This window comes from Lissotriton vulgaris, chromosome 1_1 (genome assembly GCF_964263255.1).
Source record: "Lissotriton vulgaris chromosome 1_1, aLisVul1.2, whole genome shotgun sequence".
Taxonomy (NCBI): domain Eukaryota; kingdom Metazoa; phylum Chordata; class Amphibia; order Caudata; family Salamandridae; genus Lissotriton; species Lissotriton vulgaris.
This window is the reverse complement of record NC_141685.1, coordinates 1,391,123,545-1,391,151,309: the sequence shown is the minus strand read 5'-3', so window position 1 is coordinate 1,391,151,309 and position 27,765 is coordinate 1,391,123,545. Positions and strand designations below refer to the sequence as shown.

Below are 27,765 nucleotides of genomic sequence, written 5' to 3'. Positions count from 1 at the left end.
ACTTCTGTCTCCTCATGTAGGGCTAAATGTCAAGTCCCCTTCACCCTCCAGTTCCACGTCAATCACACGTCATGCTGCTGCGCGCGCATCTCTGCCATGTATTTCTGCTGACACTGCAGGATTCTTCTATGGATCCACCCATCTGTGATACGTTTCATATCACGTTGTCTAGCACACACCTCAGTGTACGCCCTCATGCACGCCTTCTGTTACGCACATGTGTTCTTATCTCGTTTCTCTCAGCTGTTACGCCTTCTGCATTCATCCTCACTATATGCATTGACTATATATATGATATCTGTTAATAAAGCATTGTACATGTCCATGTCCATTCCCTTCCTGAACCCTTGTGGTGATGGAACATGATACCTGGTTCGAACCAATTCCTTTTAAAGGAATAAAACCCTCTTTAAACTCAGATGCCACGGACTCTGCCTCTTATTTTTTGACTGAGTTATTCTTATTGAACTTTACCGCATAAATTAAGTATAGGTAATTTAAATTTACCACAGTTCTCTGGGTTTCATCAGCAGCTCTTGCCTAAACCTCCCTCAGCATCGACGTCCACTATCAGCTTGCCATGACCTTAATCTTTTTTGTCACCCCAGTTATAGTCTTTGTTTCTGCATGTCCCACCCTCACAAGTTGCAAATATCATTGGATCATGGACTGTGATTGGGCAGGGGGGCACGGGAGTTGTATTCACTTCATGTCGTCATGTTCAATTTCTTAACTAATTCTTTGTTTGACAAACTCTGCCCCTTTAGCTCATTCATTAGTTTATTTTATTTCAATTTCACATCCATTAAATGTTTCAATTCCTAATGTTTTGAATACAGTTCTTCAGTAAAGAGGATGGTTCACACTGCTTCTGGTCCTTGGCTCTTGGCAGCCTGTCAGCAATACGGTCAGTGGGTCACATCCTTTTCACACTGCGCATGTTCTAATATCGCGTTCATCTTCGTCGCCGTCTTTTTCATTGGTCTATCATATTAGGCCCAAACGTACACTATTATTAAAAAAATCATAAACAAATGTTACTTTCTCAAAAATGTGATTGACACTGTTCACCACCCACTTCTACTCTATCCCATGATGAATTCTCTTTCTTTAAGCAACAGCTTCTTTTAAATTCCAAGCAGGCGTATGCCAGGCACGCGGTGCCTCAAGACCTAGGGTTAGTAACTCTTGCGAATGCGTGAGAGTATTCCCTCTGAAAAGTTAGTCACATGGTTATCTACGCAGTTCTGGTTTGCACATGCGCAAAAGCGTTTTTCGATTTCTAGTGGGGTTTAGTCACGTTGCAAATTATTCTTTGTTATTTAAGCGTGCATAAAGCTCTTTTCCCCATATGTGAATGTCGTGTGCATGTTATTTTTCTCTTCTTTACTAATTCTAGTGATTCGTACTTATTAACGAGAGATTGATCCGAGCACTTGTTTTCTTGAATCCTTGCTCCATCAGACACAAGTAAATTGTCCATGCTTAAATATACGGACAAACATACAAAGAAGAAAGCCTATGGCAGCTGGCCAATTAAAAGCAAGCAAATGACAATGAAGGCAACCAATGGTAAGCAAAAGCCGGTCTTTAAGCCCTCCATCAGAAAATAAAAGGTCTCACAAGAGACAGAGCATGCACTGTTTAATGCAAGGCCTAAAAAGCAATGTCCCTGATGCACTTGGGGGTTTTCTGTCTATCGCATGGGGAACATTTAGTATTTGTTTTTCTTAGTAACAGACATTGTATACATGGTGGTCCCATAAAAAACAAGCATTTGCAATGCAATCGGTCTTGCCTTTGGGACCTTATTAGAATTTAGCCATGCACACTCTCTAGCAATGGGAGAAACCATTAGATTTGACAGGGGGTGAAGGTTCGGAGGTGACAGTAAGCATTAGCAAAAGCAAGCAATAAAGTCACATTTAAAAGGAGACAGCTGCCTGACTGCAATCAGACTTTCTCTCGTTACAGCTCAGAGGGTTAGCACCTGCTGCACAGAACCTGCAGGTCACACATGTTTATCACAGGGACTGGACATGTGTTTCATCATTCCAATGTCGCCAAAAGCACTTTCCTTGATTTGGGCAGTGCTTGTTGCACCCTTGCCTTGCGTGAGAAAGCGCTATAAAGGGTATGTTATGAATTGTAAAGTGCTTGTTACGGTATTTACTAGCCGAACACCTGCCTGCTTTCAACCAAACTGCAAATCACTCGCCAACACAGCACCAGTGGAAGCCTTAAACGCTGCCTGTTCATTGATACCCGCAGCAGAAACCGTACAATACACTGCTATCTGCAAATAGAAACAGAGGAAAAGTCTGACCTTGAGACGAGCCCCACTGAAACTCCCCGCACTGTGCATGTGCTGCACTTACCATGTCAGCACTGCTCAAGGTGTGAACTGTTGTGAAAGTGCTTTTCCTTCAGCCTTGCACGAGACTCTAGCCCCCCAGAGCTGTGTCATCTGCAGAGGGGTCTCTGCTGACCGCTGGGACACTGCTGCCCTCCCACCCCCGTTGCAGCCGCCCGTCACTACCAGCGACATAACAGGTGCGAGGGTTTACCATCTGCCCCTGGACACAAGGGAGGGCCTTATTTATAGATCCACGAGTGTTTGTGCAGAGACAACGAGGATGCAAATTGTCATGTTAAAGACCTGCTACTTGAGTTTTGTTAACATGACAGGTATATTTGCAGAGCACCATAGCCTCAAGGCCCTATTGAGAAATAACGGATAGGCCATCATGGTTAGGGACACAGAGTAGAGAAATGGGGCCCAGTTCAGAGTGGAAGGCGAAAGAAAGTCCTCCGATTTTGGAGGGGAAGTGGTACATCCTCAGAGTCTGCCAGCAGGATATCTCAAGAGCACAAAACTACGTTGGTGTATTCTGAACCAGAAATACAACATAATTCTGAAATTAGAGGGTTACTCTGTTTTTGCATTAGTTTTTTTTTTCCATTCTGAGATTGTGGAGCTGATTAATCCATAGTGAAATCAGAACTACAGGTCCCATAATGCAAAGAAGAAACCTGGGTCGATGATAGATCTATAAAAATTGAGCAGTATGAATTCTATGCAAGTGGGGCTATCGAAACTACACCTGCTGCACCATTGGTAGTTACGGAATTCATGTGCTTTTCCTCCAAACTGTCTTACGTTGTTCATCACCACTGGCATGCCCGTACTCATTCCCATATTCATTCAACACTGGATGTAACTTGAATAAAAATAAAACCCATATTATTAGCAGACTCCAGAACAATAATATCACCATTAAGGGGTTAAGGATGTGGCCTAACGGTGAGAGCTGCCGACTTTGTAGCGCCAGAACGAGGTTTGAGTTTTGGCATTGGCTCAACATCCTGGACAAATTACTTAATCTCCCCGTGCTTACCCAAAAATTAATGTTTCCCTGTGTAATGTAACTGGTGCTCATGTAAAGCGCTCCTATAGCTTCCGGTCGAGTTAGCGCAAAAAAACCAAGCACCACATATGAAGCGCTATGATTTCACACCCCACACACCTAAAGGAACAACGTAATAAAATACGAAAGGAACATATAAAGCTGGAAAGTACAGCTAAAAACTGGAGAAATGTTTCTAAAACCGGTTCCAGTCCTAACCCTTTCTTTGATCAACATTTTACTGCTACCAATGTCTGATTTTTTTATTTATTTAAATAAATAATACATTGTACATTTACACCCAAATCAGGAGCCTGCTGATTATTTTACAGTTCTGCCTTTGCAACGCACTAGAAGGTTTTCTCCAACTGCCAAAACGGATGTAAAACCTTAAAACCTAAATGATCAGGATAAAAACTACACAGTAGAAACACACTGTAACGCGAAGAAAAGAAAACACACTTTCTTCTCACTATCTATTTAAAAAAATATGCATCTCTTTATAAGATCTTTGAAAGACATTGCATTTTGGATAGGGAAGAAAAACACAAAGCCCCACGACTCAAAAGAGATACACTGCACATTAATGACGTCATGCACAGGAAACTAATGAGCAGCCACAGCTTATTGGAGCATGGGGACTCAACCCGTGAGCCGACGTCTGGCTGCGCATGCTTTCTGCACAGACACTCTACCATCCTGTGCCAGTTCTCTACTCCTCCTCAATGCGGCCGGACGATGTAAGAAGCACAAACTACTTTAGAAACAAGCATTGAAAATGCAATAGGACTCGCATTTACGCAAGACCTATTGCATTAGAATCGGAAGTGCGGGTGGGAAGAAGGCTCAAACGGGAGTAGGGAGTCGGGCTGGTGTGGTCTGCGAAGTCACGGACTGCGAGAGGGCAGGGGGGAAGGCAGGGGAAGAAAAATACTGTTGGAAGTAAAGGGGCTGGTAGCAGTGGAAGGATACAAATGACGAATGAGGAGGGACTAACAAGCCTCAAACCAATCAGAAGGCAGCATTTAACACAAAAGCCAATGAGCAGAGAGTGGGCAGAGCTTTCACGAAGCTTCCACAGTACAGTATATACTACATGCCTCGCAAAGCGATGGCAGTGCATTCGCACTGCAACTCTAGGCGAGACCTTAGAATAAAAAATAGGTGGACACGTTGGGCCTGTTGATGCCATGCAAACTAACGGATGCCAAGCGAGAAGGTTTCTTCTAACCCAGCAGAATCCGCATAAAAGTTGCTGTTGGGAAAGCCATCATGTACTGTTGTAAAACCCACTTTCCTGGGGGCTACACTCTGGTAGATCCCCTAAGCCCCAAGAGGATTTATATGTAACATACTCTTTTCAGAGAAATGGAGACCGGGCCGGTGTCTCTCCTTCTACACTATAATTTAACGTGCATTAAGAGTGAGACAAACCTGTAAAAGTATACTCTCATCTGCAGGGTATTGAAGTTATATATATATATATATATATATATATATATATATATATATATATATATATATATATATATATATATATATATATATATATATATATATATATTCACTGAAAAAAAACATAGGTTATAGACCATATATAGTTAGGAATTAGCATTTACAAAACCTTATTTTACTCACACAAAACCATTGAAATTCGCATATATAGTTAGTTGCACTAACTATATATCGCGCACCCGCAATCCACTGCTGATCATGTCACATATTACATCATTCATGACATGGTCAGTGACATCACTGATGACATCACTGATGACATCCCAAATGACAACACTGATGACATCTCATGGGATGGGAAAAAGGGTTTGAATATGGTGCCTATACACGACGAGCAAACAATGACTATGTCTCTCTCTGAACCCAGCGCTTGGGAGGGCAGCCTGAAGCAGAAACTTGACGGGTTATTACAGGATGACAAAATATGACTTCGCTTGGCACCCCGAATAATACAACCAAGAATGACGTGCACCAATGAATAAATTCCTACGTTTAACTAAATAGGGAAAGTTTAAGGAATATTCCGAGGTGAGGTTTACCCAAGTACCCTCCGTCTGGAGGACTAGGAATGTCGCCAATGTTTAAGATTTACCACCTCCTTCTCGCACCCTCATAGACATGAAACTCAAAGCTGCCCCATTGTTCTCCCGACTGACACCTACCGTTGCCTCAGCCTGGAAACCCATTCGCTAAAAATGATTCGAAGATCCCCCCTGAGTATTAGCCCGACCAGGTTAGTTCCCGACCAATTGACAAAGGTGTAAGTATTTCCAACCAAAGCCACCAGCGAAGGCAGCCGACGATAAGAGAGAAGAAAAAGGTAAAAAGAGCTCAGCCCCCAGATGAATTAAGTAGAATGCTAAGGATGCGCAGCATGAAGGAAGAGATCTTTTTGGCCAGCAACTGTTCTATGTTTTGTCTTGGATTTTTGTATATAATACATGTACTGTCTCCCCCCGCCCGAGTTTGTGTGTACGTAATGTATGGATCTACGTCATCCCTCTGCCTGTGTTTCCATATTACTTGACCCCTGCTGTTCTGTGTTGTGTGCGCACTAAATGGCCTATTATTGTACACGTCTCTCTCTCTCTCTCTCTCTCTCTCTCTCCCTCTCTCTCTCTCTCTCTCTCTCTCTCTCCATGTCGTACGTGTACCGAATGGTTCGTTTAGAGTGCGGACGACTCTCTCTCCGAGGGTCCCCCTGTTCCCTCTTCCCTTGTGTGGTAACGTTGTGCCCCACCGGCACAAACCTAATTGGGTCTCTTCGAACACAAAGGTGTTCGTCAAAATTGACTGGAACTAAAACGATTGTAACTTGCCATATTACTACCTCTCCTTTCTGTTTATCAATACGAATTAATTTATAACAATTATTTTTAACAATATATTTACTCGCAGTGTCAAAATGGCGGTCAACACTTCCTGATTTCCTTCGAATCGAACGTTAACAGACGTCACGCAGCAAAAAAAAAAAAAACGCTCACGCGCAGCCGCTGGAAGACAAGTATCAACATATATAAGCCTCCTCAACCACCCTCAGAAAACATAGGGGGTCAGGATACGTCTCCCGTACCCCCTTATACCCATTTCTCACATTATTTTTCCTCCATCTTGTAATTTAATTAAATCGAAACACAAAATGGCGAATTCCCGTTTCGCTACCAGATCGCGACCCGGTCCGCGAACCGGGAAGCGCTTCTACCGCGAAAAATCAAATTTTTTTTATTTGCCCCACGGGACCCTTTAATAACCCCAACATCATTCCTAGGGGGTCAAGAGGGGTCTACCTTGCCCCCTTTCATTAAATTCCCCCTTCGTTTTTCTCCTCCTCTTGTCTCTCGATCCTACCGAGAGACAAGATGGCGGCCGCACCGGACTATTTAGAATGTTGACAGACACCGGAGAGCCAATCAGCTTCGCCTCGCAAAGCTCCGTTATGCGAAAAGTACGCGATCTGGAGCGCTATCCGGGACGCTGTCACAGATATATCTGTTTTTTTAAACGTTAATTTCTCAAAATCCACTGGAGCACATATATTGAGACCCAGCAAAGGCACATCGGGCTAACAGTCCCTACAATTTTGCCAAGTTTCGTGTAAATCCATTCAGCCGTTCGAGCTAAAAGTGAGGCCAAACGCCCTATGGAAAAATGAATGGGAAAAACGCGTTTTTGGACCCCCCTTTTTTCTCGCCCCCCCTTGACGAACCCCCCCCAAATTTTCAGGGGCTGATCAGAAACAAAATGTGCCATTTTCCTGAAAATTTCAGCCGATTCCGTCCACAAACGCCAAAGTTATTAGACATAGAATTTTCAAAAGTCCCATAGAGAAAAAATCCTAACTATATATACCTACTGGCGACCGCCAGTAGGTAATATATATATATATATATATATTCACTGAAAAAACCATAGGTTATAGACCATATATAGTTAGGAATTCGCATTTACAAAACCTTATTTTACTCACACAAAACCATTGAAATTCCATATATAGTTAGTTGCACTAACTATATATCGCGCACCCGCAATCCACTGCTGATGATGTCACATATTACATCATTCATGACATGGTCAGTGACATAACTGATGACATCACTGATGACATCTCAAATGACATCACTGATGACATCTCAAATGACATCACTGATGACATCTCATTTGACATTACTGATCACATCACTGATGATATCATTCATGTGATAATACGATGAACCTCTTCAGACTCTAATATAACCTTAGATACAATCAGTGTAAACAGACACTCACAGACTGTCACTCATCCATGGAGTTACTCACACACCTAGTCAGTCATGCAAAGAATCAATCACACCTCCATTTCCTCAACTATACAGTTATACACAGTTTACTTATTCAAACATATACTAACACATATTTACTCTCTTATACAATCCCTGATACAAGTTCACAATGATCCATACAGCCACTCACACATTCACTGGCTCTTATGCACAGTTATTTATGTATGTCAACTCTCACATGTACTGTGTTTTACATATGTACTTACTTTGACATGTAGCACTGAGATATCCATTCACTCACCAATACACTCATGCACACAGTCAACCGCCCATACAGCTGTTTCCACATGCACTTTTGAAACCATACATCTAGTGAATCAACTGCTCACACATCTATGCACAGAGTCATACACCTCCCAGCCACCCACACACACACTCAGTCTCCCATACAAATACTTGGGCAACCAATCAATAACCCATATAGTTACTCATATAGCTACTTATCAACACATGCAACAGTTTACAGAACAACAGACATAATGATGCACAAATTAAGACAGTTTAGTCACTAACCCATGCACTCAGTGAGACACATTTAATCACTCACTCATACAGTCAGTCATGCACCTACTAAATCCTTCATCCAGACACTTATACATCCACTCATTCTTCAATATGTAAGACATATTTTAACTTTACAGAAACATACAGTCACTGGATGTTGTCATCAGTGATGTCATCAGTGATGTCATTTGAGATGTCATCAGTGATGTCATCAGTGATGTCACTGACCATGTCATGAATGATGTAATATGTGACATCATCAGCAGTGGATTGCGGGTGCGCGATATATAGTTAGTGCAACTAACTATATATGGAATTTCAATGGTTTTGTGTGAGTAAAATAAGGTTTTGTAAATGCGAATTCCTAACTATATATGGTCTATAACCTATGGTTTTTTCAGTGAATTTTCAAGGTTTTGTAAATGCTAATTCCTAACTATATATGGTCTATAACCTATGGTTTTTTCAGTGAATTTTCAAGGTTTTGTAAATGCTAATTCCTAACTATATATGGTCTATAGCCTATGGTTTTTTCAGTGAATATATATATATACATACATATATAAACATATATCATCTGTATATCTATATAAATACAAACATAAATGCATGCATGCATATACTTATATGCATACAGATGCATGTTATTTACATGAAAGTTGAAAAAACACTAATAAAAGCAAAGCTAAAAAGCCACCTCATTACAAACAGAATGGCTTTAACTTAAACGAGGGCGAGATCTATTGCATTTTCAATGCTTGTTTACTTTGGTTCCATCAAGAAGGCATTCAGATGTGTCACACATTTGCCATAAATTCTGAATGTTAGCACTCTAGTTGCACATTAGATCACTGTAGTAAAGCTACTGCTCACCAGGGACGTCTGCTGCTGGTATTCAAAGTGCATGTTTCAGTCTGCATGTCAGAATTTTTTTAATGAAATAGAAGAGGATTTGAGAAGTCACTCAAAATGATCCCTAATTTTTCATTCTGAAGCACTAATCATACTTTCAATGGCAAAATTAACCCCCTCATGTTGTTCCTTTTTAAATTGAGTGTTTTCAGACTTACCACTTCATTCCAATCAAGATGGCTTCTGGTGTGCCATACTTTTGTCATAAGTAAGACTGTTAGCGCTCTAGTTGTTCTTTAGAACACTCTGGGACATTCTGTCATTGGGCTATACTTGGGGTACATCTGGGTGATATTTGGGCTACATTTAGGCTCTTTTGTCTCTGGTGGCCATCTTGGGAGACTGTATGTCAGAATTTTTTAATGAAATTGAAGAGGGTTTGAGAAGTCACTCAAAATGTGCCCTAATTTTTCTTTCTGCAGCACTAATCATAATTCATATGGCAAACTATACCCCCTCATTTTGTTCCTGTTTAAATTAAATGTTTTAAGAGTTACCACTTTATTCCAATCAAGATGGCTTCAGGTGTGCCATACCTTTGTAATAAGTAGGACTGTTAGCGCTCTAGTTGTTCTTTAGAACACTCTGGGACATTCTGTCGTTGGGCTATACTTGGGCTACATCTGGGTGATATTTGGGCTACATTTGGGCTCTTTTGTCTCTGGTGGCCATTTTGGGAGACTGCATGTCAGAATTTTTTAATGAAATAGAAGAGGATTTGAAAAGTCACTCAAAATGTGCCCTAATTTTTCTTTCTGCAGCACTAATAATACCTTCTATTGCATGTTATACACCCTCATTTTGTTCCTTTTTAAATTAAATGTTTTAAGAGTTACCACTTTATTCCCATCACGATGGCTCCAGGTGTGCTATACCTTTGTAATAAGTAGGACTGTTAGCGCTCTAGTTGTTCTTTAGAACACTCTGGGACATTCTGTCATTGGGCTATACTTGGGCTACATCTGGGTGATATTTGGGCTACATTTGGGCTTTTTTGTCTCTGGTGGCCATTTTGGGAGACTGCATGTCAGAATGTTTTAATGAAATAAAAAAGGATTTGAGAAGTCACTCAAAATGTGCCCTAATTTTTCATTCTGCAGCACTAATCATACTTTCTATGGCAAAATATACCCCCTCATGTTGTTTCTTTTTAAATTAAATGTTTTAAGAGTTACCACTTTATTCCAATCAAGATGGCTTCAGGTGTGCCATACCTTTGTAATAAGTAGGACTGTTAGCGCTCTAGTTGTTCTTTAGAACACTCTGGGACATTCTGTCATTGGGCTATACTTGGGGTACATCTGGGTGATATTTGGGCTACATTTAGGCTCTTTTGTCTCTGGTGGCCATCTTGGGAGACTGTATGTCAGAATTTTTTAATGAAATTGAAGAGGGTTTGAGAAGTCACTCAAAATGTGCCCTAATTTTTCTTTCTGCAGCACTAATCATAATTCATATGGCAAACTATACCCCCTCATTTTGTTCCTTTTTAAATTAAATGTTTTAAGAGTTACCACTTTATTCCAATCAAGATGGCTTAAGGTGTGCCATACCTTTGTAATAAGTAGGACTGTTAGCGCTCTAGTTGTTCTTTAGAACACTCTGGGACATTCTGTCGTTGGGCTATACTTGGGCTACATCTGGGTGATATTTGGGCTACATTTGGGCTCTTTTGTCTCTGGTGGCCATTTTGGGAGACTGCATGTCAGAATTTTTTAATGAAATAGAAGAGGATTTGAAAAGTCACTCAAAATGTGCCCTAATTTTTCTTTCTGCAGCACTAATAATACCTTCTATTGCATGTTATACCCCCTCATTTTGTTCCTTTTCAAATTAAATGTTTTAAGAGTTACCACTTTATTCCCATCACGATGGCTCCAGGTGTGCTATACCTTTGTAATAAGTAGGACTGTTAGCGCTCTAGTTGTTCTTTAGAACACTCTGGGACATTCTGTCATTGGGCTATACTTGGGCTACATCTGGGTGATATTTGGGCTACATTTGGGCTTTTTTGTCTCTGGTGGCCATTTTGGGAGACTGCATGTCAGAATGTTTTAATGAAATAGAAAAGGATTTGAGAAGTCACTCAAAATGTGCCCTAATTTTTCATTCTGCAGCACTAATCATACTTTCTATGGCAAAATATACCCCCTCATTTTGTTTCTTTTTAAATTAAATGTTTTAAGAGTTACCACTTTATTCCAATCAAGATGGCTTCAGGTGTGCCATACCTTTGTAATAAGTAGGACTGTTAGCGCTCTAGTTGTTCTTTAGAACACTCTGGGACATTCTGTCATTGGGCTATACTTGGGCTACATCTGGGTGATATTTGGGCTACATTTGGGCTCTTTTGTCTCTGGTGGCCATTTTGGGAGACTGCATGTCAGAATGTTTTAATGAAATAGAAAAGGATTTGAGAAGTCACTCAAAATGTGCCCTAATTTTTCATTCTGCAGCACTAATCATACTTTCTATGGCAAAATATACCCCCTCATGTTGTTTCTTTTTAAATTAAATGTTTTAAGAGTTACCACTTTATTCCAATCAAGATGGCTTCAGGTGTGCCATACCTTTGTAATAAGTAGGACTGTTAGCGCTCTAGTTGTTCTTTAGAACACTCTGGGACATTCTGTCATTGGGCTATACTTGGGCTACATCTGGGTGATATTTGGGCTACATTTGGGCTCTTTTGTCTCTGGTGGCCATTTTGGGAGACTGCATGTCAGAATGTTTTAATGAAATAGAAAAGGATTTGAGAAGTCACTCAAAATGTGCCCTAATTTTTCATTCTGCAGCACTAATCATACTTTCTATGGCAAAATATACCCCCTCATGTTGTTTCTTTTTAAATTAAATGTTTTAAGAGTTACCACTTTATTCCAATCAAGATGGCTTCAGGTGTGCCATACCTTTGTAATAAGTAGGACTGTTAGCGCTCTAGTTGTTCTTTAGAACACTCTAGGAGGCTGCAGTAGAACACAAAGGAATCAACTGACAGTCTCTGTCCTTGTTGGATGAACATGTTTTACTGAGAATGTCAGACTTCATTTTCACATGACTGAGAAAGATAATGTGAATTTACAGAAAATATGCTTTCAGTTTAGCTTATAGATCCCCTTCCAAACCACTGTGGGAAAATTCATGATATCACAGCAGAAGGTTTTTTCACATGGTAAAATCACCTTAGAACCCACCACAATTCCTAAAACGAGTATGGTACCATCAACAAATGATTTATAATGTAACTAAAGTCCAAAAACCCTCTATTAACTACAATGCTTTTTAATGAGGTGCTATCATGTATATTGGTCCCAAGATGGCTGCCAACACTTCTTGGATGAAGTGCTGACAGCCAATCAGATCAGATGTGTGGTTAGGCTCCGCCCAGATATATATCTTTTTTTGAACCTAAATTACTCAAAATCCACTGGAGCACATATATTGAGACCTAGCAAAGGCACATCGGGCTAACAGTCCCTACAATTTTGCCAAGTTTCGTGCAAATCCATTCAGCCGTTCGAGCTAAAAGTGAGGCCAACCGCCCTATGGAAATTAACATGGGAAAAACGCGTTTTGGGCCCCCCCTTTTTTCTCGGCCCCCCCTTGATGAAACCCCCCCAAATTGTCAGGGGCTGCTCAGAAACAAAATGTTCCATTTTCCTGAAAATGTCAGCCAATTCTGTCCACAAACGCCAAAGTTATTAGACATAGAATTTTCAAAAATCCCATAGAGAAAAAATCCTAACTATATATACCTACTGGCGACCGCCAGTAGGTAATATATATATATATATATATATGTATTAAGTGTTACCACTTTATTCCAATCTAGATGACTTCAGGTGTGCCATACTTTTGTCATAAGTAAGACTGTTAGCGTTCTAGTTGTTCTTTAGAACACTCTGGGACATTCTGTCATTGGGCTATAGTTGGGCTACATCTGGCTGATATTTGGGCTACATTTGGGCTCTTTTGTCTCTGGTGGCCATATTTGGGCTACATTGGGCTACATTGGGCTACATTTGGGCTCTAACATATATATAGCCCAATGTAGCCCAATATATATTTTTCAAAGTTAATTTTCGTAAAAACCACTGGAGCATATATCTTGAGACATAGCAAAGGCACATCGGGCTACCAGTCCCTACAATTTTGCCAGGTTTTGTGGAAATCCATTCAGCCGTTCGAGCTAAAAGTGAGTCCAACCGCCCTATGGAAAACTCAATGTTAAAAACACGTTTTGGGACCCCCCTTTTTTCTCGGCCCCTGCTTGACGAAACCCCTCCAAACTTTCAGGGGACACTCAGAAACAAAATGTACCATTTTCCTGAAAATTTCAGCCAATTCCGTCCATCAACGCCAAAGTTATTCAACATAGAATTTTCAGAAATCCCTATTCAAAAAAATCCTAACTATATATACCTTCTGGCGACCACCAGTAGGTAATATATATATATACATACATGTGAACAAGGCCGCATGGCTGGCGGCCGAAACGCGTCATTTGGACATCTGATGTTTGAATAAAACAAACACTCTACGTGAATTTAGTCTACGAAGTCTGTTTCCTGGTATTGCGCCGTTCCGGTGGATGGTTGTACCCCTGGGATCCTGTTGTGATATATACATATGTGAACAAGCCTCTCCGGAGGTGAAACGTTATGGCGGGTTGAAACAAATAAAAATATCCAGCACTTATCTTGGTGGTCCCTGTCTGCGTTGTTACGGTGTGAGCTGCAAATACCTTCGCCGTGGCTGTGGAGTTCTCCACATATATATATATATATATATATATATATATATATATATATATATATAACAAACAACCACCTCTCACAGAAGACTCGAAGTGGTTCCCGATTCGGCATCTCTTTATTTATTCAGGTCACCTTCAAACCCAAGCACAAGGAGAGACGCGTTTCAGCCTTCAAGAGGCCTTTGTCAATCTAGTTTGGCGCTGAATTGTACCTGTATTAAATAGCCCTTCCCACCGGACTGATGAATAAACATAAACAACATACTATGAAGTATGTGATCAACTCACAGATGCAGTACAGCATGTATACACTGTCACCAGCTAAAGAATCAGCATAAATGCAGGTGAGGCATAGCTTCATAAATATCACACGCAGTGCATGTATTTAGTTTAAAATATCAAAAATGTTGCCCGCCTGGATAATTATACATGTGAATCACAGTGGGATTAATGTGGGTGTTATTTAGAAAAAATGCAGCCAAACTCGCAATCCTGTGTTGCCTAGATAAAAATGAATAACACATAATTTAAAAATGCCACTGCTGTCAAACGTTAATGTCCATGTCTGCTTTTGTTAAACAATGTCCCAAAAGCTCACCCAAGCAGAAAACAAGTCCACAGCAGCATGACTTCTGACCTCAACTTAAAAATCGAAGTGTTTTACTGCCGAAATATCCATGTCACAATCCTGATAGAACCGAGCACCGGTGTTGTGTAATATGTGGTATCCCCTCGGGATCGTGTATCCCCTGGCGATCGGCAACCTCCGGAGGTCTTGCCGATTGGACAGCTCGGACGAGCCCCCAGCAGCTCCGCCCGCCTCAGGAGAAGCGAGCCTCGGCTCCAGCAGGCAGGAGCAGCAGCGCACCGAGTCGAGCAGCTGAAGGAATGCACACAACCCTCTCGCTCTGCTTACAGACTCTCAGAAAGGGTTTCAGTAAAGAAACGTTGTTTATTCCGCCGTGACCTCTGACTAATTGGGTAGAGTGATAATAATGACACCCATTCAAAATGTAACATGTATTCTAGGTGTAGAATAATTGGACTGTACCGCTGGGCAATAACGAAGTTAATCATGATATCTGGTCAGATTTGCAAAGGAGGGCCCATTTCGAGGGTATTATTATTACGTATTGTTAGACCTGTCTGCTTCTGGGAAGACTCTAACCACCATGATTTATTTTTGTCCCCCTTAGCCTCCCAGACTTTCTATTTTTATTTTACATGTGTCCATCAGGAGGTTTTTTTATGCTGTCAGGGGGCTAGGTGTTCCTTGGCGATGACGCCATTTTTCCCTCATCACTTGTGAGGCCTAGTCACCCCCTTGAAACCTTAGGGATCTCCAGGGACCTAAAATGGTGTCCACCAACTGTCATAACGGACACTACTGGAGGATAGGTCCATAGGATAGCATTAAGGAACTTTCTAGAATCTACTAGAGACTTCTGCAGGTCTGAGGCCAACCTATATAAGGCCAGTGACCAGCAGCCATTTTGTGCTGACCCCAGAGTAGAGGAGTGAGGCAGTGGTGAGAGGAGGTGGACACCCTGAGAGCAGCTAGTTTGTCACTGAGGCTGACAGTTACTTCAGAAGATTGTTCCCCCTTCAGCCTTTGACCGATCCCTCTACCAAGACATCAATTATTGACCAATGAATCGAGCTACGTGAGAAGAAAGACCCTTCTGGATCAACATTCCTGTAAAAACTGACAGGACCTGCTTCCTGAAACTCAGTCCCATATCCCCTGCCCAGCGCTGCACCTACCAGGGTGTCGAGTCATCTGTGGACCCCTTGAAGCGCCTTGAGGTGGTTGGGGAACTGCGGAGCCTGAAACACCTGGAGGAGCGAGTGCCCGATCAGGGAGGTACTTCCTCTGGAGCCGGGTGAGGAAAGCGACAGCGTGTGAGGAGCGGCGCTGTGTGGTCCGTCTGCGGGACCCCGGGGGCACCAAGCGCGTCAGGAGAAGCGAGGAAACGCTTTCGCGCATGCCCTGAGCGCGCCCGCTATCAAAAGCAGGAAGGGCCTAGGGTCGGGCAGGCCCAGGAGAGCAGCGGCGACGTGTGGAGTAGCGTCCTTCCTGACAGCGAGTGCGGAGGCGGGAGAGGGACGAGAGCGTCTGCGCATGTCCGGAGGATCAGCGCGACTGTCGGCTTAGCTGAGGAGGCGCCGGAAGATCTTCAAGAGCACCGCCTCGTCTTCATTACCCTTCCCTGCGTGTAAGCGATACCGGCGAAGCCAGCGCACGTGAGAAAGACTGACCAGCCAGCCCTAGCGTCCCAGTGGTAAACGGACCATCGGGCCGATCTACAACAAAGCCTCGGAGGCGGGCACCAAGTAAAGACCGGTGAACTGTGGCATTAGCCGCCAAGACAGTAAGGAGAGAGGGGGGTTAAGAAGGAAGAGAGCTAAAGCTTCCTTGGTGTAGCGCTAGGATCATAAGTCACAGCGCCTGACCAAGTGATCGGTTATCCTAGCAACGTTAAAACTTACACTGTGATAGAATAAGCGAGGGGGGGGGAAAAGAAAAAGAGTTACATAACCCCAACCTCATTTCTGTAGGCTCTGATAAGTGGCTATTAAGCTAGAAATTAGTAGGGAACTTAAATTAATGTCAGAAGAGCGCTGACAGGTCTGGTTAGAAGGGAGCTTCCTTCAGAAACTCCTAACAACTGTTGTGAGAAGCTATAAAACCAGTGGTATTCTTACAGATCCCCCTGTGTGTGTAAGCTAGCACAGAGTTAAGGTGCAGATAAAGAGATCAAGAACATTGTCTGGCAGGTTATAAACTAATCCGTGAATTGGTAAACTGTATTGATGAAATATTGCTGACATGATGTATTAATGTAAGTGATCCTGCATAGGGTGAAACTAATGGGTTTCCCATGAATTATCAAACAAGTTACTTTTATACCTTGCTGAACCCTTGTTAATTGAGGGTGGTTTACTGTCTTTTTCCACAGCTGGAAGAGTGAAAATTAACTTCCATGGTAAAAGTGTATATTCATTCCTACAAGCAATTGATGTTATATCCTGTATGATTTTAAATCCAAAGAGCCATATTATTTTTATAAAAGGTAACGGTATTTTTGCAAACAGAGGTGTTGTGTCTTTATTTTAGTGGTTCATCACTGTGTTACTGTGGGTAAGCTGTGTAAGTACTTAGCCAACGCCTGGAGTTAGCTGTAGACCACTACTGTGCCAAGCTACCATATGTAGGCTTGGGGAATCTAGGTCCAACATAATTGGTGTTTCAGCGGTGGGATAGCGGATCTGTACTTACACTTACTTATTAGTAACGCAGTGACAACCACGAGACCCCACCTGGAGTTTTCTCCCTGCGGCCTTCCTAATTTACATTTTTGGTTTTTCTAAATTGACTTCTGGCGGTGGGTGGAGGTTGACCTCAGGTCACTCTGTGGATTTCTCCTGTATAGCATTTTATACTTCAAACAAGAATGGAGATAAATGTGGAAGAGCTAGACAATTATACTGTGCCTCAATTGAAAGAATGGTGTCAGCAGCAGGGGGTGTTTTTCAAGAAAGGCGCCAGGAAAGTTGAGCTGCTGACCAGTATTCGGGCATGGGTAGAGGCTCATTCCGGGGAGGAGGTAGACCCTGAAGAGAGTGACAAGGACACTGTCCTGGAGACCACAACACTGTACCAGGCGGGAGGGGAGAACCTTGTAACAGGTCCTAGAACACCTTCTAGAGTGGGCAGTAGTGTGTCAGAGAGGGGCCTGACTGACGCCGAGTTAGAAGACAGGAGGGAGGAGAGGAGGATGAGAATAGAACTAGCCAGGATGGACATGGTGAGGGAGGAAAAGAGGTTGGAGCATGAGCGGACCATCAAGGAGATGGATTTGCAAGCCCTAAACTTACGTACCCCCAAACCAGAGAATGGTGGCAGCGATAACCAAACCAACACCCGAGAACCTAGACCGTACCTACCAAAAGACATTATGGCTTGTTATGTACCCAGCGACGACATTGCTAAATGGCTAGCCGCCTACGAGGTCTCGCTGAGGGCCCATGGGATTCTGGAAGTCCACTGGGGAGGTGGGTTATACAAATACATGCCCCCCACTGGCAGGGATACTTTGTTGGCCCTTGACCAGAGTGAACAGACCTACTATCCGGCTATGAAACTAGCACTGCTTAAGAAGTTTGGGTTGACCCCTGAGAAATATAGACAAAAGTTCCGGGGCAGCTACAAGCTGGGCACACAAAACTGGGTAGATTTCTTGGACTACTCCAGGAAGGCACTGGAGGGTTGGGTAAGAGGCAGCGATGTAGGGGACTATGAGGGACTATATGACCTCATACTCAAGGAACACCTACTCGAGAAGTGTCTTCCTGAGCTAAGACAGCATCTGGTGGACAGCAAGCTGACCAGCCCCAGGAAGCTTGCTGAGGAGGCGGACATCTGGGTTAGTACCCGGGTGTCGACTAAGGGGACTGGAGGGAATTCCCAGAAGCAAGGACAGGGCGCCCCCCAGAAGAAAGAGGGAGGGGAAACTAAGAGGGAGTTCTCTAAAGGGCCACAAAATACTTCGCAAGGAAGGGGCAGAGGATTCATCCCCAAGAGTAACCCCCCTCGCAACCCTACCCCTGGCCAAAGCCAGCAGCCAAGGGTTGTTCATTGCTTTGAGTGTGGTGGTGTGGGACACTATAAAGGAGATGTGAGATGCCCAAAAAGACCACCCCCTCCCACTGGAGGAAAAGCCCCGGGAATCACTAGTGTAGTGCTCGGGGAGGAGATGCCTTTGGTTAATGGAGGGGAGCGGGCGGGTGTCACTTTAGTGTCCCTGGGAGATAAGGAGATGGTTCCCAAGACCCAGCTGCCCTCCAATACTATTAAGTATGAGCAGTGGGTCACCATCAATGGCCGTAGAGGGGAGGCTCTGAGAGACACAGGAGCCAGCATGACTATGGTAAGGAGTCAGCTGGTGTCTCCAGAGCAGGTCATCCCAGATGTACTCCATCCCGCCGTAATGGCTGACGGCAGATTGGGCCACTACCCTGTGGCTGAGGTTCCCTTTGAGTGGGGAGGGGTTGCAGGTCCACTTCGAGTTGCCGTAAGCCCTGCCGTGCCTGTTGACTGCCTGTTAGGGAATGATATGGAGCACAATGCTTGGAGGAGGGTGGAGTACCAGACTCACTCTGAGATGCTGGGACCCCCTGACTGGACTTGTGTCAGCACAAGGTCAGCAACTGCCCGAAGGGAAAAGTTGCTTACGCTGGAGCCTGGAACAATGGCCCAGCCGGCTGCCAGAGAGGAGAAGGACAAGAGGCCGGAGGACCCTGCCTCGACATCTCCGCCTCGTGAGACAGCTGGACCACCTGCGGAGGTGGATCTGGAGTCCACAGGGGAGAATGTTGCTTCCTTGGAGAACCTACCCATCCCTACAGAGTGGCATGTGGAGGGAGGTCCTTCCAGGGAAGAATTCTGTGCAGCTCAGAAAGAGTGTCCTACTCTCGAGGGGCTGCGGCAACAGGCCAACGCCCAGGCAGCAGGAAACATTGAAGGGAGCTACCGGATTTACTGGGAGGATGGACTCCTCTACAGTGAGCCCAAGGCACCTGGCCACGGTTCAGCCAGAGCCTTGGTGGTCCCTCAATGCTTTAGAGCCTTTCTACTGGAATTGGCTCATGAGATACCATTGGCAGGACATCTAGGACAGGACAAGACCTTTGCCCGGCTTGTCCCCCACTTCTATTGGCCTCGAATGAAAGTGGCGTCTGACACATACTGTCGGACGTGTGTGTCCTGCCAAGCTAGTGGGAAAACAGGAGTGAAGCTTAAAGCTCCCCTGGAACCACTACCTGTCGTTAGCACCCCCTTTGAGAGGGTGGGCATCGACATTGTTGGGCCATTGGATCCACCAACTTCAGCTGGCCACCGGTTCATACTGGTTTTGGTGGATCATGCCACACGGTACCCAGAGGCCATACCTCTGAGGACCATCACTGCACCTATGGTGGCAAGGGCCCTGATGGGGATCTTTACCCGAGTGGGTTTCCCCAAGGAGGTTGTGTCCGACAGGGGGACTAACTTCCTTTCAGCATACATGCGGGCTATGTGGAAGGAGTGTGGAGTTACCTATCGGTTTACCACTCCTTATCACCCACAAACCAATGGTCTTGTGGAAAGGTTTAACAAAACCTTGAAAGGTATGATCAGGAGTCTACCTGAGAGCCTGCGGAGGAAATGGGACATCCTCCTACCCTGTCTCTTGTTTTCTTACAGGGAAGTGCCACAAAAGGGAGTGGGCTTCAGCCCCTTCGAACTTTTGTACGGGCACCCTGTACGGGGACCTCTCAGCCTGGTGAAGGATGGATGGGAACGGACTCCCAGAAAACTTCCCCAGGACGTGGTGAGCTACATGCTGGCCTTCCGGAGCCAAATGGCTAAGTTGTGGAAGCAAGCTTCAGACAACTTGGAGGCCAGCCAAGCGGTGATGAAAGAGTGGTATGACCACAACGCTCACCCAGTGGAACTGGAGCCTGGACAGAAGGTGTGGGTGATGGAACCTGGAGAGCTAAATGCCCTCCAGGACCGTTGGACAGGCCCCTTTGAGGTGTTGGAGAAGAAGGGGAAGTCCACCTACTTGGTGGATCTTAAAGCCCCAAGGCAGCCCCACAGGGTGCTGCATGCCAATCGCCTCAAGCCACATCATGAGAGGCCCGCGGTTGTCTTGATGATGGTAACCGATGGAGCAGAGGAAGAAGAAAGCGAACCTCTCCCTGATCTTCTCTCGTCCCAAGAAAAGGATGGGTCGGTGGAGGGAGTTATTCTCTCGCCATCCCTAACTCCTGAACAGCAGGGTGATTGCCGCCAGATCCTGGGGCAATTTTCTTCTCTGTTCTCCCTTGTCCCAGGTAGGACCCACCTGTGTACCCATGACGTGGACACAGGAGACAGCCCACCTGTGAAGTCTAAAATCTACCGGCTGTCGGACAAGGTGAAGGCCAGCATCAAGGGTGAAGTCGCCAAGATGCTGGAACTGGGAGTGATTGAACCTTCTGGAAGCCCTTGGTCTAGCCCGGTGGTTTTGGTACCAAAGGCTGCCCCACCAGACACCACACCTGAATTGAGATTCTGTGTGGACTACCGAGGCTTGAACTCAGTGACCAAAACTGATGCCCATCCTATCCCCCGGGCGGATGAGCTGATTGACCGGCTGGGAGCTGCTCAATACTTAAGTACCTTTGACCTAACTTCAGGGTACTGGCAGATTTCCCTTACAGAGGAGGCGAAGGAAAGGTCAGCCTTCTCTACACCTGAGGGACACTACCAATTTCGCGTGATGCCCTTTGGGCTCAAGAATGCCCCTGCCACTTTTCAGCGGCTGGTGAACAGGGTCCTTTCTGGAATGGAAGCTTTTTCTGCTGCATACCTGGACGACATTGCTGTCTTCAGTAGCAGCTGGGAGGACCATTTGCAGCATCTGCAAGCTGTTCTACATGCCCTGCAACAGGCTGGATTGACAATCAAGGCCAGCAAGTGTCAGATCGGACAGGGGTCGGTGGTGTACCTAGGTCACTTGGTGGGCAGAGGGACAGTGCAGCCCCTCCAGGCAAAGATTGAGGCTATCATCGCCTGGGAGCCCCCCAAGACTCAGACAGAGGTCCGAGCCTTCCTGGGCCTCACTGGATATTACCGTCGCTTCGTGAAGGGGTATGGCACTATCGTGGCCCCTCTCACTGAGCTTACTTCCAAGAAGCAACCCCGACGGGTAGTCTGGACGGAGGCTTGCCAGCGAGCCTTCCTGACCTTGAAACAAGCATTGTGTTCCGCTCCCATTCTCAAGGCCCCTGATTTTGCTAGAGAATTCATTGTCCAAACAGATGCGTCAGAACATGGCATTGGGGCAGTGTTATCGCAGCTAAATGATGAGGGCTTGGATCAACCCGTGGTCTTCCTGTCCAGGAGACTACTCCCCCGGGAAAGGAGGTGGAGTACAATTGAGAGAGAAGCCTTTGCGGTGGTTTGGGCTCTGAAGAAGCTACGTCCATACCTGTTTGGTTCGCACTTCCTAGTTCAGACTGACCACCGCCCCCTTCGTTGGCTGATGCAAATGAAGGGGGAGAATCCCAAGTTGCTAAGGTGGTCCATCTCCCTACAGGGAATGGACTTTAGGGTGGAACACCGACCTGGGGCAGACCATGCCAATGCAGACGGTCTATCCAGGTATTTCCGCCTTAGTGATGAGGACTCCCAAGGGGTTGGGTAGTTCTCCCCACTTTCAGCTGGGGGGGACGCGTGTTAGACCTGTCTGCTTCTGGGAAGACTCTAACCACCATGATTTATTTTTGTCCCCCTTAGCCTCCCAGACTTTCTATTTTTATTTTACATGTGTCCATCAGGAGGTTTTTTTATGCTGTCAGGGGGCTAGGTGTTCCTTGGCGATGACGCCATTTTTCCCTCATCACTTGTGAGGCCTAGTCACCCCCTTGAAACCTTAGGGATCTCCAGGGACCTAAAATGGTGTCCACCAACTGTCATAACGGACACTACTGGAGGATAGGTCCATAGGATAGCATTAAGGAACTTTCTAGAATCTACTAGAGACTTCTGCAGGTCTGAGGCCAACCTATATAAGGCCAGTGACCAGCAGCCATTTTGTGCTGACCCCAGAGTAGAGGAGTGAGGCAGTGGTGAGAGGAGGTGGACACCCTGAGAGCAGCTAGTTTGTCACTGAGGCTGACAGTTACTTCAGAAGATTGTTCCCCCTTCAGCCTTTGACCGATCCCTCTACCAAGACATCAATTATTGACCAATGAATCGAGCTACGTGAGAAGAAAGACCCTTCTGGATCAACATTCCTGTAAAAACTGACAGGACCTGCTTCCTGAAACTCAGTCCCATATCCCCTGCCCAGCGCTGCACCTACCAGGGTGTCGAGTCATCTGTGGACCCCTTGAAGCGCCTTGAGGTGGTTGGGGAACTGCGGAGCCTGAAACACCTGGAGGAGCGAGTGCCCGATCAGGGAGGTACTTCCTCTGGAGCCGGGTGAGGAAAGCGACAGCGTGTGAGGAGCGGCGCTGTGTGGTCCGTCTGCGGGACCCCGGGGGCACCAAGCGCGTCAGGAGAAGCGAGGAAACGCTTTCGCGCATGCCCTGAGCGCGCCCGCTATCAAAAGCAGGAAGGGCCTAGGGTCGGGCAGGCCCAGGAGAGCAGCGGCGACGTGTGGAGTAGCGTCCTTCCTGACAGCGAGTGCGGAGGCGGGAGAGGGACGAGAGCGTCTGCGCATGTCCGGAGGATCAGCGCGACTGCCGGCTTAGCTGAGGAGGCGCCGGAAGATCTTCAAGAGCACCGCCTCGTCTTCATTACCCTTCCCTGCGTGTAAGCGATACCGGCGAAGCCAGCGCACGTGAGAAAGACTGACCAGCCAGCCCTAGCGTCCCAGTGGTAAACGGACCATCGGGCCGATCTACAACAAAGCCTCGGAGGCGGGCACCAAGTAAAGACCGGTGAACTGTGGCATTAGCCGCCAAGACAGTAAGGAGAGAGGGGGGTTAAGAAGGAAGAGAGCTAAAGCTTCCTTGGTGTAGCGCTAGGATCATAAGTCACAGCGCCTGACCAAGTGATCGGTTATCCTAGCAACGTTAAATCTTACACTGTGATAGAATAAGCGAGGGGGGGGGAAAAGAAAAAGAGTTACATAACCCCAACCTCATTTCTGTAGGCTCTGATAAGTGGCTATTAAGCTAGAAATTAGTAGGGAACTTAAATTAATGTCAGAAGAGCGCTGACAGGTCTGGTTAGAAGGGAGCTTCCTTCAGAAACTCCTAACAACTGTTGTGAGAAGCTATAAAACCAGTGGTATTCTTACAGATCCCCCTGTGTGTGTAAGCTAGCACAGAGTTAAGGTGCAGATAAAGAGATCAAGAACATTGTCTGGCAGGTTATAAACTAATCCGTGAATTGGTAAACTGTATTGATGAAATATTGCTGACATGATGTATTAATGTAAGTGATCCTGCATAGGGTGAAACTAATGGGTTTCCCATGAATTATCAAACGAGTTACTTTTATACCTTGCTGAACCCTTGTTAATTGAGGGTGGTTTACTGTCTTTTTCCACAGCTGGAAGAGTGAAAATTAACTTCCATGGTAAAAGTGTATATTCATTCCTACAAGCAATTGATGTTATATCCTGTATGATTTTAAATCCAAAGAGCCATATTATTTTTATAAAAGGTAACGGTATTTTTGCAAACAGAGGTGTTGTGTCTTTATTTTAGTGGTTCATCACTGTGTTACTGTGGGTAAGCTGTGTAAGTACTTAGCCAACGCCTGGAGTTAGCTGTAGACCACTACTGTGCCAAGCTACCATATGTAGGCTTGGGGAATCTAGGTCCAACACGTATTATTTGTAAAGAGCAGCTGACAGCCAGAGGTCTTGGCACTAAGGCGCTATAAAGAAAGCCTGGTGACAAACACGAATGGAAGTTTAGCGAAACATTAAAGTTTTCAAAGAATGTAGACCCAAATGCGCCCGAACAGCAGGAAAAGTTAAACAAGCATTGGCATAGCCAAAAGGTCTCGACTTTGGGACCTTATAAGTGTTTAGCCTGAGATTTTTGTAATGTGTTAGAGGTATGTTATAGAGCAATGTAGCTGTTGTCTTTAATACTGTAAAGTTTGTGTGCAAGTTGTGATTAGTTTAGTGACGTATGGGTAGTGGAATATAGTGGTGAGTTGTGATATGATGTGTGTCGGTGGGATGTGTGTGTGTATTGTGTTTTGCTGGTGTGTATGTTGGTGGTATATGCAAGTTTACACCCCCCCAAAAAAACAATTGTAATGATATTAGTTATGTGCGTAGTTTGATGGTATTAAAGAGAAGAGGGGAGCAAAATACAGAGAAAAGGGACAAAATCTGGGTATGAGAGAAAGTAGCAGGGAAACAGAAAGGTCAAGAAACAGGGGGACTGAAAAGAGAGGAGAGAGGCAGAGGAACGAGAAAAAAGACGGTCCTAGGCGCTGTTCCTAGACACGGGGTGGTTACGTGATTTGCTCTGAATCACAGGCTGTTGAGTCTACGCAGACCGCCAGCTCCATAGTCAGCCTCTCTGGCCGTTACACCACACCTTCAACTCTCAGCCCTTGTTACCTACTCTGGTTGTTTGTCTCTTTCAGAAAAGGGCCATGGTTATGAGTCAGGCAGAGAGGAATTACTGTAGGATCAGGAGTGGATCAGCATTAAAGCACCTGGTATTCCTAGTTGCTGGAACACCGGACCACATTTTACAGGAACTAATTCTACTTAGTAAAATCGTAGGGGACTTTAGCTGCAGAAGTCAAGCCTTGTCACCCGATTTGTTTTTTTTATTTCTGGTGGGGACGTATTCAGTTCTACACCCTGCCCCACCTTCAATGCCCCTTTCCTTCCTAATCCCCACAGCCTTTCCCTCCATCCACACCCCACACAGACGCTCCCACATACATTGATCAGGTGGTAAATGTATGCGTGAAATCCCATGGAATTTAGAATTCTGCATCGTTTTGTGACCGTAAATCCAGTTCCACATGGTAATTCCCCATTCCAATTCTTATTGTAAGACAGGTGGAACAGGTTTACTTATGGAATTCTAATCCAACTGATAATGATTGGTGGGGCGTTCCAGCATCTGATCTGATTTTACCAGGCGCTAATTTTTCTCAGAGCAAGTGTGAATGTATGCCTTAAAATCCATAAAACTGGGAATTCTGTGTCGCTTTACAACCAGGAAGTCCAGCTCCACAGACCAATTCCCCATTCCAATACATAATGTCATAGTACTGGTGCAATGTTACTGCACGGTAATTCAAATTTCACCTGCAGATTTACCTCCACGCCCTAAACAAGTACCGTGCAATTCCTAATTAGCCCCAAAGAGTCAGAAATGCATCTGTTCCCATTTGCATCTGCTGATTAAGTTTGTTTTAATGTTTCCCTTAGCTTGAAGATGGTAGCTGCCTTGCACACAACAGAAGCTATCTGGTGCTTTTAACATACAAAGATGCCCACATGGAAGAAGAAATGCAGATGACTTATGGAACTTCCAAATATTTTTACCTTATGAGGTGTTCAGTTTTGCACAAACCTATTGTCTTTCTCCCCTCACTTTCACACCCACGGCTCATCTGTATACGATTTAGGGCATCACGTTTCATCTCCAGCGTACCCGCTGCCTTCCTGACCTCCAGATTAATATTTGGACGAAGCCAATTAAAAGTTCCTCTCAATGTAAATGTATATATGCAGCTGGCAACAGGTGCTGGAATAAATTCTCAAAGATTTTCCTGACAGTACCACAATTCTCACTTATTTAGGTGAAAACATATGTTTATTTCTGGTCCATATGCTTCATTATCACCTCCAAGACACGTCATATACGAGCTTCATGAAGAAGAAAAGCAAATAAATGTGCATTCATAATAAGACAGAGCGGCCTAAGAATGTGCCTTGTGTTTTGCTGGTAAAGTGTCATGATTGCTCTTTTAGTGAAACGCTCGCTGCTGATGTTGACAGTGATCGGGTTATCACGTGTGACCCTCTTAGTGATTAAATTGGCCAAATAATACAGCCTGATATTTGTATCCTTTGTAAGCCGCAAAAGGGTAGTATAAAGTGTGGTAAACAAACAGGCTTTTGTTTTCAGTGGGCAGCTACTGTTGTCTAATTCATGCTTGTTTGTGCTTTATTATCACCTCCAAGACACGTCATATACGAGCTTCATGAATAAAAAAAGCAAATAAATGTGCATTCATAGTAAGACAGAGCCGCCTAAGAATGCGCCTTGTGTTTTGCTGGTAAAGTGTCATGATTGCTCCTTTAGTGAAACGCTCGCTGCTGATGTCAACGGTGATCTGGTTATCACGCGTGACCCTCTTAGTGATTAAATTGGGCAAATAATACAGCCTGATATTTGTATCCTTTGAAAGCCGCAAAAGGGTGGTATAAAGTGTGATAAACAGGCTTTTGTTTTCAGAGGGCAGCTATTGTCTTGTAACATGTAACATTGAGAAAACAAAGATGTTGAAAGTAAAACTGTGAATCACCTGCCAGACAGGGCAGTGTCCAGGGGAAGTCAGCATCAAGTGTGTACAGAATTCACCTTCTTTCAGACACTTGGAGTGTGTAATATCCTGATTTAGTTGCTATTTCTTACAGCTGCAAGAGGAGATGTTAGTCGGCAGCGATGAGGAGAAACAGATTTAATGTATAATAATCCGTCCTACGGCCAGCATCTTCCCACAGAAAGCCAGGCATCTGACTGTCAGAGGGATAGAAACCAACAGCTGCCAAGAATACTGAAGCGTGAGGCAAGCACACCACAATCGCCACAAGAATTGAGACATATACTTATAAATCGTCAGCCATACGAAACATATTATGGAAATACAATATTAGATTTTTAGCAGTTTTAGCATTTTCTCAAAACAAAAAGTGTAGTTATCCAAAGATGGGGTGAAAATCTGAATACATTCTATTATGCTCTCCTTGGCAGTCACCACTAAGCGTCTAAAAAGAGTAAAACGTCAAGCCTCTTGTCCCGTGCTCTACGGCGAATGAGGAATCTAGAGGAAAAGCCCCTGCGACAGGTGAGTGTGGACTCACCGGATGCGTACTGTTACCGGCAAAGGACTGGGACGGAGGCCTACGGATGAACAGATGGATGATGGCAGTGACAACCCGGGCGTCACCGGCTAATGCAGGCCTTCATACACAAATGGCCGTACATCGGTGGGAGTCGCAGCACTGGGAGGGGAGTCACACTACCGGAAGTAGCAGGGGCTAGTGAAGGAGGAGATGACGTTCTGACATACAAGTAAGGGCCGTGTGGCTCTTGCTTAGTAGCT

At 44.8% G+C, this 27,765-nt stretch overlaps 1 long non-coding RNA gene across 1 annotated transcript in view; it reads right to left on the bottom strand.

The window, feature by feature from the left end:
* Positions 1–517: 517 nt before the first annotated feature.
* Positions 518–27,765, bottom strand: part of LOC147750556 (uncharacterized) — a 237,983-nt gene continuing 210,735 nt past the window's right edge. The window contains exon 3 of the long non-coding RNA XR_015310041.1: positions 518–1,009. This is a non-coding gene — a long non-coding RNA (uncharacterized LOC147750556). The remainder of the gene's footprint in view (positions 1,010–27,765) is intronic.